The sequence below is a fragment of the Staurois parvus genome, unplaced genomic scaffold (genome assembly GCF_062004578.1).
Source record: "Staurois parvus isolate SC_StPar_1 unplaced genomic scaffold, SC_StPar_1.0 ptg000610l, whole genome shotgun sequence".
In the NCBI taxonomy this organism is placed as follows: domain Eukaryota; kingdom Metazoa; phylum Chordata; class Amphibia; order Anura; family Ranidae; genus Staurois; species Staurois parvus.
In genome coordinates, this window is record NW_028318406.1 from 209,305 (window position 1) to 230,349 (window position 21,045).

Consider the following 21,045-nt stretch of genomic DNA (forward strand, 5'->3'; position numbering starts at 1 on the left):
CGTTACCAGAATTGGGGTGATCCTGCTATTTTGCCACGACTTGTATTTTCTAAACTACCTTTGCACCTGTTGTGCCTGATTCCTGTTGGAACTGTAACTTAAGGCTCTGCCCCTGATTTCCCAGGAAAACTTTGCTATTTTCAATTTTGAACTGTATGACTCTGTGTTTAGGTACTGATTATCAAGCTGTTTATGCTATCTGCTGCTTTATCTCATTTTGTTCTTCGCCCTGTACTTTGCTGCTACATCTCTATCCCTGGTATCCTGGAACAGTACACTGGGGCTGTTAATGAACCTACACCTGTATCATCGGCCTCCATTGGCTGGGAAAAGGCCTTATTGTTCTCCGCTATAAACGAAATTATGTTTGTAACCAGTGTGTGTCAACTCCTCCCTGGTCTTGATACAGAAAGGGATCCTCTTACTACTCTTTGTAAAGCTGACGAGTCTTCTGTTTTTTGTTTTACTGACTGTCCAGCATCTCATCTTTTCCAGTAGCTCTTTTCTGAGCTGGTCCCTCTGGCTCATGCCTCTCTTCTGTTTCTGTTTTTGGTTGATTGTTGGGGACTCAGGCATCCCAGTGTTGGGGTTGGTGATGCGGGGTGGGGGGTGGTTTACTCAGCCTTTGTTTTTTGCACAGGGGAGTTTACAATGGGGGATGTATTGGGTTTTCCTCCCTCTTTTTTTCTTGTTTTTAGTGAGTGCTTTGTTTGCTAATTATTTTTGTGACATGGTTTATGTGTTTTTCTTTTGTGTACTGTATACCTTTTTGACCTGTGTTCCTCCCCTGTACAGCCTGCCATCCGGGTCCAGTGGCATGGAGGTGGATGTCCCACCTTGTTTCACTCCTACTTATTACTATTCAGGGAACCTATAAATGTCTTAATTGACAATTGTCTCCTGGAATGTACGTGGCCTTCACTCTGCCATTAAGAGGTCATTCGTTTTTAGGTTTCTTTAAAAGTTCAGCACCCATGTCTGGATATTACAAGAAACCCAACTCTTAGGTTCTAAAATTATGAGTCTCAAGAGACCCTGGGTGTGTGCACACTACCATGCCACCTATTCTAATTATGCAGGTGGGGTGGGGTGAGCATCCAAATTCATAAATCTCTTCCGTTTCAGGCCCTTGATGTTCACACTGACCCGAATGGTAGGTTCGTCATGGTGCATGCCCGAATATAAGACAAAGAGTTGGTACTTGTGGGAATATATCGATCCCCCCGCCTCTGTTCAGGTTTTGAATACTATTATGCAACTGTTGGTATGCTATGACATGAACAATGTTCTGATATTGGATGATTTTAACATGTTCCCTTGCCCAGATCTGGATAGGTTATATGCAGTGACTCGGACTCCTCCTGATTTACCACGTTGGGCCTCCACTTTCGCCCTTACAGATGTTTGGCAGCATCTTCAGCCTACTGAGAGGGAGTTTACTTGTCACTCTGCTACATACAGGACCCCTTCTAGGATAGATTTGGCGTTTGCATCTCATTCGGTCCTCCATTATGTCAGGACAGCTCAGATACTACCTCGTGGTCTCTGATCATGCTCCCCTGTCTCTGACCTTGTCATTTTCCTCGCTGCCTGGGTGTGGGCAATGGATGAGCATTTACAAGAGCCTCTTACCGAATCTATCTGCAATTATTGGTCTCTGAATGGGGATTCTCTGCTTCTCCCATACTGTTATGGGATTCCTTTAAGGCCTGGCTGAGAGGGGAATTTATTTCCAGTATCTCCTACTCCAAAAGGAGGCAGCTCGTTCTTTGACATCTCTGGAGGAGGAGGCATCTGGACTGGAAGCAGCGTATATTACTGCTGCAGACCGGGCCCATTATGCGCCAACTGTCTACCTATAGAATTGAACAAACTAAAAAAGCTTTGCTTCATTCTGCCTAACTAGTGTTCAAATATGGAGATAAAAATGGGAGGTTGCTTGCGTGGTTGGCTAGGGACAGGTCCCCAACAGTGCCCATCAGTTCTGTTCGAGACGAGGTGGGTCAGCTTCTTTTTTTACCAGATTCTACTAACGCCCGTTTTCTGGAATTTTATAGGGACCTCTCTCCTTTCCCCATTTGGCTGTTCCAAATAGGGAGGCCCTGGAGGCAGATATTTCGCTCGAGAAGGTGCAGCAGGCGATTTCAAGGTGGTATTAGATAATGAGTTTATGTGAAATCTCCATTAATGAATGTAAATAATGTTATAATTACAAGTATATTTTAGTTAGATGGAAATATACAGTGTTTAAACCACTGAGTGTTTTGCAGCATCAAAACTTTCTAGCTTCCATAATGGTGTAAATATACAGTGGGGATCGAAAGTTTGGGCACCCCAGCTAAACATTTGTATTAATGTGCATAAAGAAGCCAAGGAAAGATGGAAAAATCTCCAAAAGGCATCAAATTACAGATTAGACATTCTTATAATATGTCAACAAAAGTTAGATTTTATTTCCATCATTTACACTTTTAAAATAACAAAAAACAAAAAAATGGCGTCTGCAAAAGTTTGGGCACCCTGCAGAATTTATAGCATGCACTGCCCCCTTTGCAAAGCTGAGACCTGCCAGTGTCATGGATTGTTCTCAATCATCGTCTGGGAAGACCAGGTGATGTCAATCTCAAAGGTTTTAAATGCCCAGACTCATCTGACCTTGCCCCAACAATCAGCACCATGGGTTCTTCTAAGCAGTTGTCTAGAAAACTGAAACTGAAAATAGTTGACGCTCACAAAGCTGGAGAAGGCTATAAGAAGATAGCAAAGCGTTTTCAGATGTCAATATCCTCTGTTCGGAATGTAATTAAGAAATGGCAGTCATCAGGAACAGTGGAAGTTAAAGCAAGATCTGGAAGACCAAGAAAAATATCAGACAGAACAGCTCGCAGGATTGTGAGAAAAACAATTCAAAACCCACGTTTCACTGCACGATCCCTCCAGAAAGATCTGGCAGACACTGGAGTTGTGGTACACTAGTCCACTATAAAGAGATACATGTACAAATATGGTCTTCATGGAAGAGTCATCAGAAGAAAACCTCTTCTACGTCCTCACCACAAAAATCATTGTTTGAACTTTGCAAATGAACATATAGACAAGCCTGATGCATTTTGGAAACAAGTTCTGTGGACCGATGAGGTTAAAATTGAACTTTTTGGCCGGAATGAGCAAAGGTACGTTTGGAGAAGAAGGGGCACAGAATTTAATGAAAAGAACCTCTGTCCAACTGTTAAGCATGGGGTTGGATCAATCATGCTTTGGGGTTGTGTTGCAGCCAGTGGCACAGGGAACATCTCACAAGTAGAAGGAAAAATGGATTCAATAAAATTTCAGCAAATTTTGGATGGTAACTTGATGCCATCTGTGAAAAAGCTGAAGTTAAAGAGAGAATGGCTTCTACAAATGGATAATGATCCTAAACACACCTTTAAATTCATAAGGGATTACATCAAGAGGCATAAACTGAAGGTTTTGCCATGGCCTTCACAATCTCCTGACCTCAACATAATTGAAAATCTATGGATAGACCTTAAAAGAGCAGTGTGTGACAGACAGCCCAGAAATCTCAAAGAACTGGAAGACTTTTGTAAGAAAGAATGGGCAAAGATACCTCAAACAAGAATTGAAAGACTCTTGGCTGGCTACAAAAAGCGTTTACAAGCTGTGATACTTGCCAAAGGGGGCAGTACAAGATATTAACTCTGCAGGGTGCCCAAACTTTTGCAGATGCCATTTTTTTGTTTTCTGTTATTTTGAAAGTGTAAATGATGGAAATAAAATCTAACTTTTGTTGACATATTATAAGAATGTCTAATCTGTAATTTGATGCCTTTTGGAGATTTTTCCATCTTTCCTTGGCTTCTTTATGCACATTAATACAAATTTTTAGCTGGGGTGCCCAAACTTTCGATCCCCACTGTACATGCTACAGGATTCTGAAGTGTAGGTGCTGCTACTACCTAGCCAAGCATTTACTTGGCACTTGCTGCCGGAAAACATAACACTCTGGAGAAAACCACAAAAAGACACTGCACAGTTTGTTCTCCTAATGATCATGGCAGTGTTTTCATAGGGCATGGTACTTTACTCATAAATGTATATAGAGTTTTCCACTGTACACGTTCTGGCCTTTTGTTGTCCCCTTAGCATATCTCACATGAGTGGTAAATAGCAGCCTTCTTTGAACTTCCAATTAGGCTGTGCCCAATGTACATTGGCTAGATACAGTGTCCAATTAGTGAGCATTATATTAGCCACAGTACAGGCAGGAGGTGGGGATATAAGGCCTGGTCACCCAGCTGGAGCTCTCTTTGTGATGAGACACATTCAGCAGGCAGGATGACTAAACCTAAAGTTGAGAGGTAAACTAACTTCATACTTGTATTGTACATTGTATTTTAAACATGGTTTTGTGGGTAAATTGTAAATAACTGTACATTGTGTTGTAAATACTGCTTAGCGTGTAATTTGTATATATTATGTACCTCTATCAATAAATGTATATTGCAGATGGAACTACCTCTTTTGTGTAGGAACTCTCAGATCTAGCTGGATATATGTAAATACTCCTACAAGGATTGGGGGGTATTCACAAATACACGTAACCCAGTCAACAGATGGCAACCACGAAGGGACACAAATTTGGTGGTCTCTTTCAGCAATATTTTAAGGGGTTGCAATATCTACAAAAGCACACTAATGATAGGTTTTCGTTTGAATGCTAAGAAGGAACATTGGGTTCTCTATATGCTTGATACAGATATGGGCTATAGCAAATAGCTGGGTGGTGCAGTTTGTAATCAATTTCTATGCACAAAAATACAGTCTACTCTTTTTAAGATTTTTCTTGCATTTTATAAAGGGCGTGTATGCAGATCAACGGGAATTGCCAGCCTTGCACAAAAGATGGCTAGTGAGCACATGCAGTCTATAGAAAGTGTGCTATTTGCAGCTAATAATATTGGCAAACTATTGCCAGGAGTGCACATAGCATTTCATGCAGACAATGTCTTGCAACAATGTAAATTACTAGGAGTTACCAACTCAAGTGACCAGATAAAAATCTTGCTTTTAACAGTTGAAGTGAACACATGGCTTTGCTTGCCAGACCATGTTAAAGAAGGAAGAGCAAATTACAGTGAAATTGTAGATGAATTGCTAAACGTATTACATCCCTTTGACACAGGCTTAAAAGCAGCTTATAGAACAAAGCAGGAAATTAATGAGAATCCACTTTGTTACGCAAACAGGCTATGGTCAGTCTACCAGTTAGGCAAAGGGAGAAACGGACACAGAGAAGATCCAACAATCCTGGGGGCCCCCATGCTACACCATTGGTAAATATCAGGACATCTCTCTGGCACTTTACATGTATACATGCTTGTCGTATGTGTTGTCTGTCTTGCGGTTTGTGGGTTTAAGGTATGAGTATTATATTCTATTATTCATTGGTTTAATCATTTACATTTTGTTTCTCTATTCCTTTTTCTTATTGTAAAATAGATTGTGGTATGTTAGTTTAGACCTCCCTACTATTCACTAATAAATTTTGGTTGTTGTGTTAAAACTTTCACTGTTGGTCAAAGAACTCTCATTAAGGTTAATCAAATCATTTCAGAGAAGTTGGATTTCTCATCCCTTGAGTAACTTCCTGCCTCTATGGAAGAGGCCATCGTTGTTTTGATTCCTAAACATGGCAAGGACCTGCAGGACTTCACTTCCTATCGTCCTATTACCCTATTAAATGTGGATGCAAAAATGTTTGTGAAGATCCTTGCTACTTGTCTATCCAGGGTAATTGAAGACTTAGTTGATGTTCTACTCTATACCCCATGCTGATCCTGGTACTAGGGTTAATGCATCCCTTGACAAAAAGGCCGAAAAGGCTTTTGACTCAGTAGAGTGAACCTATTCCTTAAAAGTTTCAGTTTTGGTCTGAAATTCCTACATTGGCTTAAATTGTTGTATAGATCACCCAGGGAGTGAGTCCATTTCAATTACAGACTTTTGGAACCCTTCTCGCTTCACCAGGGTACGTTTCAGGACTGTCCGCTATCTCTTGACCTGTTTGCCCTGGCATTGGAGCCTCTAGGGGTGCTGATTAGGGAGTCCTCAGAGGTTCGGGGATTACAGGTGGGGGCTTTAGAGGAGAAAATATCCCTATATGCTGACGATGCCCTGTTATACCTTAACGATGCTGGCCCATCACTTTTGGCAGCACTTCATATATTTGACATGTATGAGTCCTTCTCTGGTATCAGGATCAGTTGGTCTAAATCACTTCTCTTCCCCCTTGATGTCCGTACCACTGAATATATGAGCCCCTCACCATTGCATTGGGTTGATGAATTTAGGTACATTGGGGTCCTGGTGATCAGGAATTTACAGTATATGGGTATTTGGCCCGCAACGTTTACCCTCTCCTTTCGTCCCTCAAGGTGCCATGTTCTGCTTGGGCGGACCTCCCTCTGAATCTACTCGGCCGTATTAACTTTATCACAATGATATATCTATCTAAATTTAATTACATATTTCGACATTGCCGTGTTTGGATCCCTCCTTCCTTCTTTACTGATGTTGATAGATGTGTCTGCTCATTTATTTGGCATGGCTCCCTTCCCCGGCTGGCGAAGACTACCCTCTGGCTTACTCCCTGGCTGGGCGGGCTGGTATTACCCAGTTTTAGAGTGTGTTTTTTGGGTGCTGGTACTTGTCTCCATTTACTGGTGGTGCATAGGTTCGAGATCCAATGTCGTGGTGTGTTTGGAGGCAGCCTCCCTGGGCTCCCTGTCGGATTTGCGTAATTTTATGTATAGAGGGCCGAGGGCATATGAGGGGGTGCCGGAACAGGCGTATGCCACGTGGAGGGTGTGGGTGGCTGTACGGCGTTGATTTGTGACCTCAGGCCAGTGGTCTCCAGCTCAACCACTCTGGGGTAACCCTTCTCTTTTTCAGTTCTGTACCATCCTGGACCCCCAAATCTGGGAGAGGTATTAAAAACCTGACTGATATTATGCCCCAGGGGGCCATTTTGCCCTTCTCCCAGCTCTCCACCACATATGTTTTTTAGATACCTCCAACTGAGACAGGCTACGAGAGCCCAGTTCAGCTGGGTGCCTTTCCTCCAGACAGACCCAACTGAAGAACTGGTGACTTCAGGAGACATGGTGAAACCCCTCTCGGCTCTGTATGGGGCACTTCTTAATGTTAATTCTCTGAAAGTTGAGCGTATGTGAGAAAGATGGCAGGCTGATATCCCGACATTAGATAAGGAGGATTGGGAGGATTGCCTGGAACGAGGTCCTAAACTGGTCATCTCCTCTAGAGATAAGCTGATTCAGGTTAAGTTTCTCCATAGAATTTATTACACACCCCTGAGGCTTCATACAATCTACCCTGAACGGGACCCTGTTTGTCCCCGTTGTCAGTTGTCATGTACACCCAGGGTCCTTTTTTCATATGTTTTGGTTATGCCCCGTGATTATAGCTTATTGGTCTGAGGTTTTCGCTGAGATCAACCTTCGTTCCATTTGTCACTACGCCTCTCGTCGGAGTTGGCCCTCTTGGGTATTCATGAGCATGACCAACAATCACACCATGCTAAATTTATAATCTGCTGCCTATTGTTTTATGCTAAAAAAAAGTGATATTGCTTAAATGGACCTCCCCAGCCCCTGTTGATTTGTCGGCCTGAGAAGCACAGGTGGATGCCGCTTTACCAATGTATAAACTTACCGGTACATAAATCGGGGTTGTCCTTGGAAGTATGATAAAGTGTGGGCCCCCCCCCCTTTTTTCTCTTTCCTCTCCATTTTTATTTTTTGTACCATCCCTTCTCTCCCTCTGCTTCCATTGCCATCCCCCTCCCCCTTTCCTTCATTTCTCCCTCTCCCCTGTTCCCCTCCCCCCCACATCCCTTCCTTCCCTCCTCCCTCTCCCCTCTTTCCTTCCCCTCCCCTTCCCCCCTCCCCTCTTCCCTTCTCCCTCTCCCCTCTTCATTAGTCCACTTTTTATTTATGCAGGGGTTTGGAATTGCTGGTGGTCTGTCGTACTGTACTGGTGTCTATATTCTGTTTGCTTGCATTATCTATATCTGGTTTTGTCATTGCTTATTTCAGTGTTGTACTATATGGATGAACAGTCTTTGTTCATCGCTTTCTATGTTTCCTCTTCCCTGCAGATTGTGTTTCACGTTGTACCATGTTGTTTTTTGTATATCTGCTGTATTGTATGTTTGGTTAATAAAGCACTCCACTTGACATTAAAGTGTGAACAAATATGTTTTATTAGCTCCTTATTAAGTCTTTGTTAAGCCTAATCATTTTCTATTAACTTCTTCATCCCCTTCACCCTTAGCTTTTGAAATGTATGTAGCGCTCCTGTGCTATGCTGGCTAAATGTTATTTTGGGCTCTGCTGTACCCAAATGAGCAGCATTTTATTTTCTAGGCCTGGTAAGGTCTCCTTAATCCTGGTGGTTGATTGCTCCTGCCTACATCTAGAAGAAGCTTCCAAAATTACAGCAAGAAGGTTATCCACTGGGTTATAACTATTTATCTGACCTCAGCCAATCCCTGGGAGGTAGGCTGAAAAGGTGTGGCTGAGGAGCAGATAAATGTTTGGCAGGGTCTGTTCAGAGCTCTCTCTTCTGAGGCTTCTCCCCTGGGAGAAATCCTGTGGTATTGAAATGCTGTTCTGCTAGGCCTCAGCATGTCCTTGGCTGAGGATCTGAAAGAGCCTGGATTAAAGAGAAATTGCTGGAGGAAACTGCCTGTGAAAGCTTGGCTGGAGAGGTTGGGGCCCTCCCACCTGAAGATGCAGGGTAGAAGGACTTTTTAAGGGTAGATGCTAAAGACTTCTCCTGTGTACGGAGAAAGCTCTTATAGAGTCTCAGATTACTGGCTGACACCTTTTCTCTTCCTGCTTTTACCAGGATCTTTTATGAAGTTGTCTTCCTATACCTGTGAGTGCCAAGAGTATCCTGCACCCTCATCCTTCTACCTGCTTGTGCTCAGGTACTGCAATAAATCTTCAAGAAGACACCCCTAGACTAAGCCTCAACTTTTTAAGTGTGCTCTGGAACTAGTGACCTCTGAGCAGGTAAGGGAGACCTGGGCTATTTTCAGCTGCCATTCCAGGGGGGAATGCTACATGCAAATAATTTAGACTTGTGTTTGTTTTTATAGTACCAAATGTAAAATATGCTTTGTACCAGAAACATAATTCAAGTGCTTTTATTAAAGAGACAAATAACAAATATTTTAATGAGTTATAAAATATAATAGTTCCCAGAAGGAAGAACAAAACTGTTAACAGCTTAAAAAAATGTTACTACAATATTATAAACATGTGGCTTTTTTTTAATAAAGGCTTATGCATAAACAATTGAATATATATATATATATATATATATATATATATATATATATATATACACACACACACAATAATATGTTGAGGTGTATGTTTGTTGGACTCTAGCAAATTGGAATCCTGCACACATAATTAGTCAACAAGGGGGTATTGGGAGCATTCCCACTGCTTCTTGGAAGCCTGCAGATTGAAGTGTTTTGTGCTGAAGTGAGAACTTCTGTTAGTGTTTTTACATTACAACTAATCATGGTTAGACCAAGTTACTTTTCTCAGTTGTTATATGCACTTGTAATGATATGCTCATATTTCATCACATCTTGCTTTAAAAAATACCTGTGAAAACAGTATTGTTCTTTCATAAAAGTGGGCCTGGTGCTTTAAAAGAGGTAGTATGAATAAGGAAAATACTCTATTCTACATAGTTAGTCAAGTTGAAAAAAACACACAGGTCTATCTAGTTAACCAACAGAAAAAAATAATAATAAATAGAATAAATAAATATAAATCCTCCATATACAGCATTCTATACCCAACTAATCCAGAGGAAGGTAACAATAGAAAAAGAAAGGTAGTTAAAAATTAACTATTGTGAAATATATAATATAATAAAACTACACTGGGTTGAAGACCTTTTAAGGTTTGAAAATGCTCAACCTGAAATCACCTGTGCTCACCTGTCAGAGTTTTAGTTGGTAGACATCCATGGCTAACAGATAGAAAGGTAATAACATTGATAAGTGCTTGTTATGCACAAAGAAGGGACAGACTTTCTCTACTCACCACTCATCTGTTACAAAATGTTTTTAATTATGCAATGGATGTGAATTAAAAATTAGATATGATTTTAAAACATGTAAAAAGTAATTAACCAAAACCCAAATCACTGTTAGGTATTCTTATGAGCAGCCCCAATCTTTCCTAGTGAGTAAAGCATGTAGAACAGCAATTTCGGCAAATGACTGATCCTAGCAGCAGCCTCTTCCAGGGGTATACTGTATAAGCAGGGTGCTCTAGGTTAGGAAAGCTTTCAGTTAGTTTAGGCAAACGTAGACTGTATGATGACTATACTGGCCTACATTCTCTTTCGCAGTGATCAAGCCTGATGGCCAAGGTGTTCATGCAATCCAAACAGCTTGGCGTGATTTACCACTCCATTTTTTGTGACATCCATGAGACCCATATGTTATTGGCTACAGAAGGCTAGGCAATTCAACAGGGTTATCTGTGTATTCCTCCATGATTGGGTGACCTTGTCTTAGCCACATGATGTTGGAGACCATCAGAGTTATCTTCTAGCAAACCCATTATCAAGAAGAAGACATCCATGATTTTGCAAGCTGGATTTTGAGGTGACAGTACAAAAGTCCAGGTCTAGGTCTCACCCTGAAGCACAATAATAAGAATTCCCTCTTTCTTCACCTTGATACCTGTGGAATGTGATGGAAAGATAAAAATATTAGTCTATAATCATCTCAGAAAGTGATGAAAATTAAGGAAACAAAACATATTGAGTTTTAAACAGAAACCCTGCTTGATACATAAATAAGAAATAAGGGAGTGCATTGAAAAGGACACCAAAAAAGGATATGTAATTAGAGAAATGGAGATAGACTAACATGAAACACACTATTATCTATGTCATATTTACCCCCCAAACCCCCCCCCCCCAAAAAAAATAAAAAAATAAAAAGATCAGAAAAACTGTCCTAGCCAACCTATAGTTACAAATAAAAGAGTTGGTTTTCTAAAGACAAATAAGCAGTTCACTTTGCATAAGAAATATCTCTTAACATATTAAATGTGGTCAAAATTCACTTTGTAAAGAATACCAAATCATGGGTAAAGTGAACAGTCTGTTTGCCTTTAGTAAATCAACCCCATAGAGTGCAAACTATGAAACTTTCTGAAAAGGTATATATTGACATTTGACTATATGTGAAAAGCATACCCTCATTCATAGATAGACATACAGACATATATACAGTAGAAATGATCACATACAGTACTTCTGAATGGAAAGAGGTACTGTCCAGTTATTTGTTTTCAAATCCCTATGTGCGCGGAGCATCTAGCTCTTTCTAGAGGCCAATAGAAGGAGCTAGAGGCTCCAAGCCATAGCCTGACTTTCCCACATCTGTGCTCTTCCTCCTCACAGACCCTCTGCCTCTTCCTGTGATGTCACATCCTGCTGGAGTATTCCAGGCTGGTTACTAGGCTCCTTCCTGCACAAACGCCACTGGATCAGCTCTACAACACCACCACTCTGTAGGATTGACCACTACAGTGTCTCTCACCTTCTCCATCAGCCCAGCTGCTATTGCACCAACCACCAGTGGCACCTGCAGGACATTTTGAGGAATGGTCATCTCTCATATACACAGATGAGCTTGTTTTTTTACTTCCTTTGTGATTGTTTTTAATCCTTTGCTATTAAATACAGTGTTATTACTACACTGAGACTGGTGCCTCCTGTCTCTTTTCTTCTGTCCCTGCATACAGAGCTGGCTTTCTCCAAGGATTGCTGCCGTCTTTTTGTACTAAAAAGATTCCAGGCAGATTGCCTGAGAGACTCTTATAAGGACCTATTGTACACCAATGCATTTACATACCCTGTTTTAAGTACTTGTGTGCCAATATTGCCATTATTATCTTTTACTTTATAATTTTTATCCTTTTCACCCTTACACTACTTTACTCCTGTGTGCCAGAGTTACTCGTTTTTTACTATATGGATCTGAGGAGTGGCTGGCTGCACTCTTGAGGGACCTCAGCCAATCTCCAACAAAAGGCTTGGCAAGAGACTGGACTGCCTTAAAAGTGTAGGAGCCTGCTCAGTGGCAGGAATGTGTGTGGTGGGAGAGGTATAGAGAGTTAGAGAAAGATGTGAGGCTGGAGGAAGGAGGCTGCCAGGAGACCTAGTGAGATGGGGCCTGCCTGCGAGTCTGGAGCTGGAGAGGAGGATAGCTCAGGGCTCACTGGACCCCTGAGAGAGGACCACCTGTATGGCAGGGTCTGGGGTGGTACAACAAAGAGTTGCTGGCTATCACCCCAACAGAGACTGTGTTACAGAAGAGGAGCTTGTGAATAGCTTCAAAAAAGTTGCCCTCATTTATCGGTTCCCTTGGGCATCCTATACCCCCTTACCCTATCCCAGTTCTAATCCCCTCAATAAACATCAAAACAAAAGCTGATATCTGACTATGAATGCAAGCTGGTGTGGAACATGCTGAATGCCTGGCTGTGCAGAACTATAGGGGGACCCAATTCATCAGCAACCACTAAGGGGGTAGTGCTACATCTAAAGTATATACCCTCGCTGATCATAAGAAAGTAATAAAGGCGGTAGAATATTTTTTTCTAAAGATGAAGAGATTGATAACATGTGGGAACCATGGATACATTATATCTCAGATGAACAATGATTGGTTTCAATTGCCGGTCAATGATGTATCTCTTATCACTTCTTCTTCCCCATCTTAATTCTTCTTTTTTCTCCACACTCCTTTTGTTTTTTCTTATTTTTTGTCTCTTAATGCGTTCATTTGGGAATATATAACTTCTAGCAAACTAGCAAAGCTTCCTTCTCTGCTTATACACGTATTTGTTGTTACCGATGAGAAATACTCTGTGACAGATTGCAAACAATGTGAATTATATGGAAGTCTTCACACCCTGTTATTCACATGTACAATATATCATTACCTTAAAAATAATAATTAAACGAGAAGGTCTTGTTCTGTTGTATCCGCTTTACTGATGGACTAAATAATTATCTACAAGAGGCTGCCTTCCTACTGCTTTGTTTTCCATGCATCTGTTGGATCATCCTATGTTTCCTTTATACACTATGTACTTCTTAAACTGACAAAAAAACTTTTATAGAAGAAAAATAATAATTAACACTATTGGAAAAGAAACATTGAAGGGATAGAGGAACTACAGTATTTTCACTGAAAAGGCATGGCAATTCCTTTTATTAGTGAGTCATCAGATTTAGGGGTGTATTTGTAAAATATTTGCAGAGCTATTCCTACTTTAAAACTGCACAAGCATTCATTCTGTGCAAATTTCTGCATCATTACATAGTTACATAGTTAAGGTTGAATAAAGACACCAGTCCATCCAGTTCAATGTGTGTGTGACTGCTAGGAAACACATCTTAATTTTTTTTCAATTTATCCAAACACCCCGATAACACCACCAACTGTGTTAGGGAGTTCCACATTCTTATTGCTCTAAAGCTGGCCATAGACAGATTGAAATTTGGTCGGTTCAGCAGGGACTGTCCAAAGTCATCTGGCCAGTTCTGTTCAAAAGCTTTTGATCTACTGATAGACTGCTCTTAAACGGGCTTGCTGTACAACTTTAGTTCAATCAGAGCTTCAGTCAAGAGGCTGCAGAGCTGATCAATGTATTTTGACAGTGGAGGAATTTCCCTGGCTGAAAAACTGAGCAATGTATGGCCAACTTTACAATAAAGAACCCCTTGTGCTGTTTAAGATTGAACCATTTCTCATCTGACTGTATTGTGTGGCCCAGAGTATTATTTATAAACCTTAGGTTAAAAAGTTTTCTCTCAATACTAGGGTCACCATATAAAGATTTGCATATCACTATCATATCCCCTTTTAAAGTGGTTGTAAACCCTTACATATACCCAGTGAAGTGACTGGCCTCAGGTGATACAAAGAGATTAAACAAATCCTCCTACATACGTTGTACCTGTTTATCTACAGTTGTTTTTCCTCTATGTTCATTCAAAGTGCAGACTTTACACAGGACCTCACAGCTCTAAAAAGTAGGGGTTGGGGAGCTGAAGTTATATCAGCTTACATTAAATGAAATCATGTTATGGTCACTGATACCCAGATGTTCTTTTATATGAACATTAGTAATAAGCTCTGCATGATTTGAGATATCCCGGTCCAGCAGAGCATCATTCCTAGTTGGGACCTCTATGAACCGTACCAAAAAATTGTCTTGTAGTAGGCTTATAAATGTTTGCCCTTTAACTGTTCTTGCAGTGGCATTACTCCAGTCAATTTCCAGGTAGTTAAAATTCCACATTATTATCACTGTGCCAGCCCTGGCAGCCCTTTCTATCTGTGCAAGGAGCTGAGTCTCCACCTCCTCATTAACACTGGGTGGCCTATAACAAACTCCAATGATTACCTATGTAGTATGCACACACATGTGCAGTTCCACCCATAATGCTTCAGCCTCATCACACTCTCCACCAACTTGGTCCTCTTTCACATTTGCTCTGAGATCACTTCTCACACAGAGATAGATAATACCACGTTTCCTATTTACCTTGTCTCTACGAAAGAGAACATAGCCAGGAATATTAAAGCAGAGCTCTACCCTAAAGGGGAAGTTTTGCTTTAAGTCTTTGTCCCCCTGCTCCCCATTAAGGATTGGCACCTTTGGGGAATGGGGGGGGGAGCGGGTACCCAAATTTGACAGGTACCTGCTCCTACTTCCGCTGTGATCAACTATGCAATCGGAAGCCGAAGTTGTCCTCCCCCCCTCCCTCCCCGTAGTCTTCTGGTACATGTGACAGATCCCAGAAGACTATGGGGCCATTCACAAAGCACAGCGCATCTCGTGCAGTGGGCACCTGGCTGTGAAGCCGCAAGCTGTCACAGCCGGGTGCCCACACTGAAGATGCTGGCACCAGGGAGAGAAGACGGCCAGTGAAACCAGCAGTGGTGAGGACACCGCTGGACCCCGGGACAGGTAAGTGTCTGCATTTTAAAAGTCAGCAGCTACGGTTTTTGTAGCTGAATACTTTTATTTATTTTCTTTTCATGTAGAACTCTGCTTTAATGGCACAGTCATGTGAAGAATGAAGCCAAGATTCAGAAGTACCAATTAAATCGTAGTTCTCTTCATGCACCAAAGCTTCCAGCTCACCTATTTTGCTTGGCAGACTTCTGGCATTGGTGAACAATCACTTTAATTCATTGTCACATTTTGCACTCACATTTTGCATATTTTTTATTTAAATAATAAATACAAATACTTTAAGGAAAACCATTGATTGTTATCACTTACTAAGGGCAGCTTCCATTATAAAACAAAAGGGGTGAATAATACATTGAAAGGGGGGGGGACTTTTGTTTTCTATCCTTGGCAGAATGGAAGAAATTTGTGAACACAGACCTCTCAATGTATACACTTTCCTATGAACTTTGGGAGAAATCACTGGAAGTTGAACTTTTCGGGGACCCAAGATCAAATCTGACTGCACCCTCTATGTTTTTGATAAAGTGGAGAGGGATTAGAACACCTGTAAGGTCTTTATTGCTGTCTCCTGTTAGAGAGATTCACTCTCTATATTTGTCCTGGTTATTGTTATCACAGAGAGTGAAAGAAAATCCCTAATTTTGGGATAGAATAGGAATAGAGGAGAAATCTTCCAATGGGATATCAGTTCTGGTGACAAGCAGGGATTCCCTTACTTTGGAGGGATTTCCTGTCACTTCCTGTTTTGGCTATGGGACAGAAAGTGAAGGGAAATCTTCCAAATGGGACACAGATGGCAAAAACTAACAGGGGTTATAACCCTGTCTTACCCTATCTAATGTTTGCCTTTAGTTTTACTTTAACTTCTTCCCACCAGCCATACGCATATATGTGGCCTCTCAACATGTAGGCTTTAATGCCAAGAGGCCCAAATGTAAATATTTCTGTCCTGAGAGCGCGGGCCTTGTGCGCTCCTAGCACATTTACCAGAGGGTACCGAAAAGTTCCCAACGCCTGATTGCAGTGGGGGCTTTCCGATCATGTGACCACTGTGACTGACAATTATAACAGTCACATGATCAAAATGCCCACCTCCCAGCCTTTGAACCTCTTAAAAGGCTGGGAGGCGGTGACAGAAATGGGTTAACATCTGGAGGTACTTGCTTCCACTTCTTGGGCTTTTAGCTAAGATCAAGTGGAATACCTATTCTAATGAGTTTTCAGGAACAGAATGCTGATGCCTCATGTTGAGTGGCAGCGCTGGTTAGTAATTCCTGATATAATACGGTTGGTACAAAGGGAGGGATTCTTTCCCTCCTGGGTTAATTCTGGCCTGGCTTGTCTCCAGCTGAAGGCAGGGCTCTCCCTAAGAGCTAATGCATTTCTGGTAAGAATGGGGCTGCATTTGTCTGATCAGGGACTGGGAGGCTCCTGGTGATGTGCCCCCTGAGAGTGGGGTCCCATGGGTGCTACACAAAGCACTATGGATTTGGGACCCTACTGAATTTCACTGGCACTTGTTCACATCACTCATTGCTTTTCTTGAACTTGCCTTTTGGGCAGGCTAGTCCAGAGAAATTTTTATACTGGTCAAAAGACCTGCTCTGCACGGGGGGTGCAGGTTTTTTGGGGCATGCCCTAGTGTCAGGCAGAGGATCTATGGCCTTTGGGTATTTTTCCTCTTCCCAACTGGGGGTCTCTCTGTGGGAGTACCCTCACCAAGTACTTGGAGGATCAACTTTGGCAGGTCCCTAAAGAGTGGGGTCAACCTGGCTTCAGCCTAGGTAGACCATAGAGTACCTTGCCCTTGTCAGGAGCCTTGCAATTCAGGGGGATCAGGGATTCAGGCCCTTCCTCTTCAGTGGTTGTTCTATTGTTGTACTTTTGTGCACCTTTTTGTTTGCTGTGATTTAACGGTTCACTTCTTTCTTCATCAACGTAGCACCATGGAGCTCTGTAAAAAAAAAGGATTCTAGATGTACTTGTTTAATCATATGCCATTCTTTTTTGGAACAACTGTGGCCCTACTGACTCTGTTGCATCGTTACATAGTTAGGTTGAAAAAGACACAAGTCTAGTTCAATTGATAGAAAAAAAGAAATAATTAGAAAACCACCATATACATAATCCTATACCCACAGTTGATCCAGAGGAAAGCAGGAAACCCTATGAAGCATGAAGTTTCAACAACTTTTGTAGAAGAGATAAAGTGTGGATTGTTTAGTTATTTATTGACCTTTTTCTGTATTACATGTAAAATCAATAAAATTATATTCAATAGTCCTTACATTTGGAATCTCCTTTTAGAATCCAGCACTTCTCCTTCGTTATCCCACGTGGGGCTGGAAATGAAAAGCAAGTGGAGGCCAGCTGTACAGACAGATGAGATCAAGCATTCAGTTCTGCAGGAAAAGATTAATCATGTTTAATTCTTTCAGAAGCACTTCCATTGTGAGCCCGCTCCCTGACACAGTGATTATGTTTCTCAATCAGGAAGATGTCTTTCTACTAATTAGCGGCTCCCTGGCACACGCGATCCAGGCAGGCCAGAGTGAGAAGTCCGGGCTCCGTGCGAGGGCCAAACGGAAATCTGCGCCTTTGTTATTCTAACTGCAGAGTTTTACCCTGAAACAGGTCTGCCATTATCAGAAGGCACGCCAAGCTCGCCGCACTAATTAGCACCTCATTTCAGCTCTCTGGGCTTTTTCTTTCCTTTTTTTTTTCATTTTCAAGGCATTTCATACAAAAGCCTCATTTGTACCCACTGATTCCCTTGCCTCTACTCGTTAACTGCTGCAGAAACAAGCCTGAATATTAAGGTGAAAAGGTAAAGCTAACATCATGAAAGGACTGCTGTGATGATTTTTACAAAAGAATGTAATAGGTTGATATCAGAAGATCCCATCCTGCTATCTGAATGACCCGGCCCACAGAAAAGTACGGTTTTGATGTTCGAATAGAGACGAGTTCAGTGAATGTCCAAGCTCATCTCTACTTGACATCCCATTCAAATCGTTATGCCATACATGGTAAAGGGTATTTTGATTGAAAGTTTGAAGATACGATTGGAAGTTATACATCACAGTATGAGGTCTCCAAACTTTTCAGTATGAGGGCCACATCAATGTTTTACAAACATTTGCCGGCCACAAATAAATCAGATATACAAGAAAGAATCAAATTTAAATGAATGAATATGTTTTATTTGGAGTTTTTTTTTCTTTTAAAACCGCATGATATAATATAGAGCAGAAAAAAACTTTAGTAAAACAAAGCATAGAAATTCCATATAAACTTGAGAGTTCTGCCTTACATCAGAGTCCCCATCAAAGTCCCCATTACATCACAGTCCCCCCTTACATCAGAGTACCCATAAAAGATCCCGTATATCAGAGTTCCCCTTACATGAGAATCCCCATCAGAGTTCCACCTTACACCAGAGTCCCCATCAAAGTTCCCCTTAGATCAGAGTCCCCGTAAAAGTCTCCATACATCAGAGTTCTTCCTTACATGAGAATCCCCATCAGACTACCACCTTACATCAGAGTCCCCATCAAAGTCCCCCTTACATGAGAATACCCATTAGAGTTCCCCTTCACATCAGGGCAGGGGCGGACTGACCATTTGGAAACTCGGGCACTGCCCGAGGGCCCGGGGTCAGTAGGGGGCCCCATGACATGCCCCTGGTACCTTATTCATAGGCTTTTTTGAGTTTGGGCAAGGACACAGGGGCCCCATGATCCCCTATTGCCCGGGGGCCCCATGAATTGTCAGTCCGCCCCTGCATCAGGGTTCCCATCACTGTCCTTTCTTACATCAGAGGACGGGACAAAATCTTGCAGCAGGCTGGATTTGGCCTGCAGGCGAGAGTTTGGAGACCCCTGAACTAATCAATTAAAATACGATTAAATTCATGGCCAAAGCATCAATGTACTACTGATCATTCATTTTTCTTCTTTCCGATCAACTCCATTTGATCAAATCTGATCTATATCAAATATATATCAATCAGAATGGAAGTTATGGCTATTTGATTGTTTGCTGACTCAATCATTTTGAATAAATCACCTATTGATTAAAAAACAAATCAAAGCATGTTTGTCCACCTTATGATAAAACTGCTTAATACAAACTTCACTGAAAATCACTTTTATATAATTGGACCTATACTGTATTTAAACAGATAATATCAACAATATTTTTATTAAAGATTCTGTGTATCTTGAAGGCATTATTCCTTCACATGCTCATCATATTGATTTCTGTAAAGGTAACCATACAGTCTGATTGTACAATCTCATTTAGATCTACTATTAACTATGTAGCACAAGAGTTTGATTTTATACTAATTAATTATTTAGGTTTGACCTGATATTACATCGTTTTGGTCAATGGGACTGTACAAGCAGATTGTAGAGTGTATGATTGATGTGAACCTGCAACAAAAATAGCTGAGTACTGTTCATGAAACTTGTTTTATTTGCACTAATATTTTAATTATCAAGACAGGCTTTTTTGCAGTTTCCTTTTTCTCCATGCTGTACTCAATAGTGTATGGCCAGCTTGTTACCTAATGATGGCTATACACACTTTAATTTATTATCTGATTTGAACAAAAAGATAGATACAATCAAAGAGACATAACTTTACTTAGACTCAATTTAGATCAGATTTGATCAAACTCAGTCGATCAGCCAGGGTGCAAAATGACCAGTTGTTAAGCTTTGTTTGTATCTGTATCTTCCAACTCTCGAGCAAAGCTACTTCGCCGCATGCGTCACACTGATTGAATGGGTTGTTAATTATAGATTGATTATTCCTATTGGGAGAGATAGATCAGAAATTAAATGTGTGTATGGCCACCATTAGACTGTCCATACACTATACAATCTGATAATAGAATATCCTTTGGATCTACCATCAACTATGTATGCAAGGGCCATTTTTATTGCACTGTTTTTCCTCATATGACATGGTTTTCGTAAATCTAAAGGAAACTGTACAGAAGGTGTACAATCAGATTGTATTGTGTATCGCCAGTATTACACACTGTTCAGTTTTGCATAGTCATGACATGATGTAATGTAGCTCCTCCACACAAACTTTCATGTTTCTATAGACAGTTGCTAACATAGGTAGATAATTACATTCAATAGATTGTCCTGGAGTATTATCTTTTTTGTTATCACTGCAAGGGTGCCAGACTGCTCCCAGCTCCTGAGTTTTCCTCCTTATTTCCACTTCAGAACTGCCAAGCCATCCTGATATATCTTGCAGATATATCTACAGATTGAAAACTGCTTCCATATCTCATCCCTCTTGCATCTTCCAGATGTTGTATCATAGAGGGCACAAGGGATGAAGATGTACCCAGTGTAATGGTACCCTTGTGTCTACAACTTACCAATTATCAGCAATAAATGTGGGGTTTTCTGTTATTCCCTGCTAGTTCATATACTGTATTCAAGTACATCATCATGCAAAGAGAGATAAGGTGTGTAGGTAAATTGGAAGAGCAGTGCAACTGTTGGCAACCAACCAACATTGGTCCAGGAATCTGAATGATTGCTATGGGCACCATCTCCACTTTAACTCTAATTTTCACAAACCAGCCCCACTGTGAGTTACCTGTGATTGTGTTATCACAGCGATGGACATGCTTCATATAAGATATACCTATGGGCTCCCCTGATCTGTAATAAACTGATTTAATAAGGCACAAAGAAATGTGCAAAAAGTGCAGTAGAAACTCTACACAGCAAGCAATCAACATTTGTCTTTCTCTACTGTGATCTTTAATGGATTTAATTGTTTGCTATTAGCTAATGCAGAATACCAAATAAATGCTGTTAGCACTACTTATTCAAAATTTATTATTATTATTATTATTATTATTATTATTATTATTAAATATGTTAACATTTCA

General features: G+C 41.1%; 2 long non-coding RNA genes across 2 annotated transcripts; one reads left to right on the forward strand and one right to left on the reverse strand.

Moving 5' to 3' along the window:
- The first annotated feature begins 5,254 nt into the window (after positions 1-5,254).
- LOC149449599 (uncharacterized) lies at positions 5,255-11,828 on the forward strand. Its single transcript, XR_016315387.1, has 3 exons — positions 5,255-5,336; positions 8,932-9,098; positions 11,527-11,828. It is a non-coding gene; the product is annotated as an uncharacterized LOC149449599 (long non-coding RNA).
- Positions 9,061-17,736, reverse strand: LOC149449600 (uncharacterized). Its single transcript, XR_016315388.1, has 3 exons — positions 17,408-17,736; positions 16,920-17,073; positions 9,061-10,798 (listed from the first exon to the last, which is right to left on the reverse strand). It is a non-coding gene; the product is annotated as an uncharacterized LOC149449600 (long non-coding RNA).
- Between the last annotated feature and the right edge of the window lie 3,309 nt (positions 17,737-21,045).